Source organism: Miscanthus floridulus, unplaced genomic scaffold (assembly GCF_019320115.1).
Source record: "Miscanthus floridulus cultivar M001 unplaced genomic scaffold, ASM1932011v1 fs_225_2_3, whole genome shotgun sequence".
NCBI lineage: Eukaryota > Viridiplantae > Streptophyta > Magnoliopsida > Poales > Poaceae > Miscanthus > Miscanthus floridulus.
In genome coordinates this window covers 1-5,534 of record NW_027096412.1, presented here as the reverse complement: position 1 = coordinate 5,534, position 5,534 = coordinate 1, and the positions used below count along the sequence as shown (strand labels likewise).

General features: G+C 40.0%; 1 pseudogene; it reads right to left on the bottom strand.

Moving 5' to 3' along the window:
- Positions 1–3,117: 3,117 nt before the first annotated feature.
- LOC136530883 (probable histone acetyltransferase HAC-like 3) lies at positions 3,118–5,466 on the bottom strand (annotated as a pseudogene).
- Between the last annotated feature and the right edge of the window lie 68 nt (positions 5,467–5,534).

The following is a 5,534-nucleotide window of genomic DNA, read 5'->3' as shown; positions in this document are numbered from 1 at the left end:
CCTTATATTTTGGGACGGATGGAGTAATCCCTATTAACTTCGGTTTACGATAGTGGACTAACTAGTTCTTGACTTGGTTACCATATTTTAGTTTGTCTGTTTGGATTTTTACGGACTAAAAATTAGTCAACTAAATGTTAGTCCTATTGATCCAAATAGGGATTTAGAATCCTGCAAAAATAGACTATTCTATAGCTGAAGTTGGTAGATTAAATATTTAGTCTATAAACACAATTATTCATATGCATGCTCTCGTGCATCCTGTTCTAAATCCAGGATTTTTTTTTTTTTTTTGGAGTTGGAGCTCTGCAAATGGAACAGTTGTAGTCCATATCCACGTTGTCAATAAAACTAGGGGATTTCACAAATTTGTTGCAGCAAAGAGAAGATTTATTCAAAGAGAAACATTTTTCTATGGCGTCAATGACCGCCCTAAAACTAAAGCCCTAGATTATATATAGTATCATGTTCCTCTGACGCCCTTCTTTAATTTTTTTTCGGTCTGTGACTTGAATTTTTTTACCTTCATTACAGATCAACCCCCGGGCCATCAAACCAGTCCACAGGCGTGCAGTGCGTACGCAAATTCTGAGTGCTGATTTGATTTGCACGAAACTTGAGAAGGTTCTCTGTCCAGAAACGCGGAGTCGGCCGTATTCAACTTCTTTCTGTTCATTCGGAATAATGGGGGGGGGGGGGGGGGGGGGGGAATTGGGTGCAGCCCACGAAACATGAGAAAATTCAGTGATTTCCTTTAATCTGTCGATGCAAGCACACGACTCCACTGTGTATGCAAGAAAAATTCCAGATACAGTAGGAAATTCTTCTATCGAGAATGCATTTTCATGTCTGGGTACTCAAATAAATCAAGTACCGTATGATATGTTTCTTGTATGTGCCCAAAAGAAACAAAAATTAATGTGATTATATATAGTATATAACATGGCTCATGAAATTTTTCTAGTCATTTGTTGTATCGGTACATGGAATTTGTTCTATACTAGTACGTGTTAGTACCTTGTTTCGTACTGTATTAATGTTAATGGTGTGTTTAGATTCGGTAGTGATTGCATGTTCTGTCCTAGTGTTAGTACCTTGCAATCATTGCCGGATCCAAACAGGGCATTACTCTCCGAATTGGATCCGGCGTGCGTGGAAGAAATAAGAAAACAGATGATGAATTTATGCCCTGTTCGCTGGGGTGATAAGCCATGGTTGAAAGTACTGTTGGCTGATTTGTTGTGAGAAAAAAATATTGTTCATTAGCTGAAAAAAGTACGGCTTATAAGCCAAGCGAACATGGCGCTAATCCTTCCTCAAGTCCGCCTTCTATTTTCCCGTTCATCAATTCCTATTGCTACTGCTTCGTTGCTTATACCGCCGTTCATCAATCACTGGAACCCCATACTCTACACATTGTTCGCGTTCGTCGTTACCTAGTCACCTCTATAAATCTGTTATCAGGGATAGACGTCATAAACGGTCGCCTCTGTTAATAGTCATCTTCTTGGGCTATTAATAGAGCAGGTTGACGTTACCTGGCTATTTTTGTAAATCCATTAAGAAAGCCGGGTGTCTTTACTCGATTGCTTCTACTAATAATGGACTATCTATATAGTTGGCTTTGTGAATGATTAACAGAGGCAGAGGCGGATTTTTGCTTGGGCTTGCCTTTTCATTTCTAGAGGTGTGGCACCCAAAAATGCCCGCCTTATTAATGAGCTTCTCCAAAAGTCTTTTCTGAGTAGGAAAAAACTTTTTTAGTAGTGTTAGGACAACTGTGGAATTTTTTTTTGAATTGCAACTTTGCAAGAGATAAATATACTGGCATCATTTCTGGAAGTGGGGGACTTGTTCTTGAATTGTAACTTTGCAAGAGATTGTTGGGGATCGATCAACATTGTGATACCATCAAACTGCACAACCGAGGAAGCTCTTAATTCATAAAAAAAACTCAACCCGTGGGGGTAAGACAGCCCCTGGGCATTATGCTTAAGAAGAAGATCTTCTCACACAGGTCAAGAAAACCCCCGAACCTCTGCTCCACCCATACACAACGGCACCGCAGCTCCCGTGAGACTGGACTGGCCTTAGACCTATGCTTTGACGTGGGGTAGACGAGGGGATTTTTTTCAACGCACAGATAAACTACGCCTCCTCCGGCCAACAAATCCGCCCCGTGGAGGTTCGAACTCTGGCCGGTAGGGTGCAAAGCGCAGAGCGGTCTACCGTTCGCTTGCGGAAGCTCTTAATTCATTAAAAGACCAACTTGGCTCTCCTTCCTTTATGAATGCACTAATCTTTACGTGCTGGACAATTTAGACGATAAAAAATGGTCTAATCTTCAACAACTTGCCTGCTAATGTCCAGAATTGTAAAGAGGTTTGTCACGAGAGTTGTCTCTGTTGATTCACGGAGCAAAGAAAGCAAGCTCATCTTTGTTTGAATCATGGATTCAGACCTTTTCGTAATCTTTCTTTCTACTCTTATTTTCTTTCTTTCTTTCTTTTTTCCCATCTCAAAAGAATGATGCTCATTATGGATTTGGTTTATTCCAAAAATATAACATTATTTTTTAGTGTCACACTGGAGGCACATTTTCCTTAAAAAATATTTAGTCAAACTTTAAAAAAGTACTCCCTTCATTCCAAATTATAAAATATTTTTACTTTTTTTTAGATACATAGTTTTTATTATGCACTTAAATATCCACGGTATCTAGATACATATATCTAGATACACAGTAAAAGAAGTATGTCTTAAATGCTAGTAATCAAATCTTATAACACCATAATATATGAAAGAGGTTATATTTTTCACAGAAGAAAATGATCCTGATTAGCGAGTCCCCTTACTAATTCTTCTGGGATCGCCAGGGCCAAGGGTTTGCATGTGAATTGTGCCACAGTGTCAGTTTGGTTGCATGTGTCACAATGTCAGTTTGATCACGTGGAGGTGCATCGGCTAGAGAGCAATTTAATTTCCTTGGGGAAAAAAATCATGAGAAGCTTGAATATATACCCTTTTGTAGATCGTAGAGTATTTACTATCTACAAAAGGTTACAACACATTCTTCTCATCCTTGGGGAAAAATCATGAGAAGCTTGAACATATAACCTTTTGTAGATGGTACGATCTACAAAAGGTTACAACACATTCTTCTCATGATAGTCAGACTATCCGTGAACAGCGGTCTAATGATAGTCAGACTATCCGTGAACAGCGGGAGGGTGACTATATACATTCATTGAATTTTTAGATGCCGCCACAACACTGCAACACTTTAACAAAAATGTGGCCTTGCTCGACACATTCTGGAACAAAACTTTGACAATGAAATTAAAACCAAACCACCTATTTCTGTTGGTACATCTATGAGTCGCGGAGGATGACAGACTATATGTACATGGTATGTACGGACACTAAAACCAATGTCAGATTGCCTATGTAAGCTTCCGTTGGTGATCCTCTCAGTGACATTGGAGGAAATCAGACAGACTCCAGACCATGCTCATATGTAGCAACATGAAGCTCAGCGCAGAGCACACAGAAGCCACCTTCCTTCAAACAATGCCCAGGGGAACCGACAGAACAAATGACTCCGATGAAGCCGGCCACCTCACCAGCAGCACTAAGCCACCACTTTATTTACCTCGCAGTTCCATCCACCAGCGATGGCCAACCGCAGTTTATTGCATTTTCATCAACAAATTTTACTCGTTAAGGAGGGGGGAAATCCAGGCCTGCTACAACACAGGACCAACAAGCTTCAACTTTTCAGCTATGTATGCCTTTATATCCCTACAAGGACCACAAAACAATTGTGGGTGAGCTAACACGTGAAAGAGGGCCTATCAAGCAATGCAGACGGGTTTCAAGAGAGAAGCGCTGAATAGTTCAGATGAGCCATGGTTTTACCTGCATCTAGGAACAGGACAGTCTACATCGTTGCAATCTTTTGAGTGGCAGAGCAGAAGTTTCCACATAAAGACACACTTATTGCAACCACTCCAATTGCGGGCACGGATATCACATCGTACACCATGGAAGAACAATTTCTTCAGGGTTAAACAAACTGGATGTGTGCAGTTACGTGGATCATAGCACCTCGATGCATGAACAAGGCCATCAATGTAATCCTGCTTTGGAAACATGCACAAGATTCATTAGAACACAGAATTATCATGTATGGAAGCCAAGAGCTATGGAATCAGATCTCATTTATGTGAACATAAGCAATTAACAGAAAGACGAACACCTTCGCACTACAGAATATGCAACTGAAAAATTTCACATATAACTTCTTAAAGAAAAAATCATTTGAGCAAGTTTTGTTTCTAAGAATGATGGTGCGATCCACATTGAGATCTGCCACCGATGCCCCAAAGTCATCTTATGAAAAGAACACCAAACAAAGAATGCCAGAAGCCGCCTGCAGAAATAAAAACTTCACAAGAAGATATTTAGAAGGTCCAGTTGCTAATTTAAAATGGGTACCTGTAGAGTGTGCTTCTGCAAAGTTTCACTAGTGTGAATCTGCCTTAATTCATGACTATGCAAACTTTGATCATTTTGTTTATAGCATTGATCACAAAGGTGCAGCCCAGGCACTCTAGGCACCGCCACACCAAGCATTGATCCACAGCACGATGGCAAGCAGAGCAGGTCGAATTGTGTAGATAATACAGAATCATCATTGTAGAGTGCTTTGCCCGCCGGATGGTATCAAACTGGAATTGATTGTCTTGGCAGTGCTTCAAGAAATCGATCCTGCTGTCAAAATACTTACTTTCCATTGTCGGATCTCCATCATCAGTCTCCGGAAGAGGTTCTACCTCCATCTGTCGGACAGTTAGCCACTATGGTTAGTATATTGATCCATCATGCATCTATTGAATATAAGCAAGTTGTCAAATTATTTGATTGAAAAAAAAATCAAGCCAAGAAATGAAATTTGCCTACATACTCTTTGAAATGCATGCTTCTGTTTTGTGGTGGCCGGATGCCTGTCCTTCTGTGCCGTATTCTGCTCCTCTGCATGACACCTATGAAAACCAACACATAATCAATAATCAAAATAATTGCTGCCTTACTGATCGAGGTTAACAGTACAAAACTCATCTTTGGTTTTAAATTGGCAAATGAATGCAAGAAGCAGGAAGTTGACGAGGTTAACTAAGTACACAAACTCTTTTTTTCAACAAAAGGTATTTCCACTGATGTTCTGTTTTAAACAATCATGATGCCATCCTATATAGCCATCAAAGCTTTAGACAACATTCTGAGCAGAGTAAAAAAGAGAACTGTAATCAGAAGAAATACTTACTTGTCACAAAGATGGAAATTTTTACAGCTAGTGCAAACCCAACTTTTGCCAGATACGACAGGCTGGTGACAGTGCTTGCAAAACTGTTGCAGACAAAGCATAATGAAATCTTCTTTCATGGTGCGCATCCTTTCCCCAAGCTGGCAATAATGAAAAATAAGATGATAGGTTCCCACAAAATGCTGGAAGGCAAGATCAAAAATAAAAC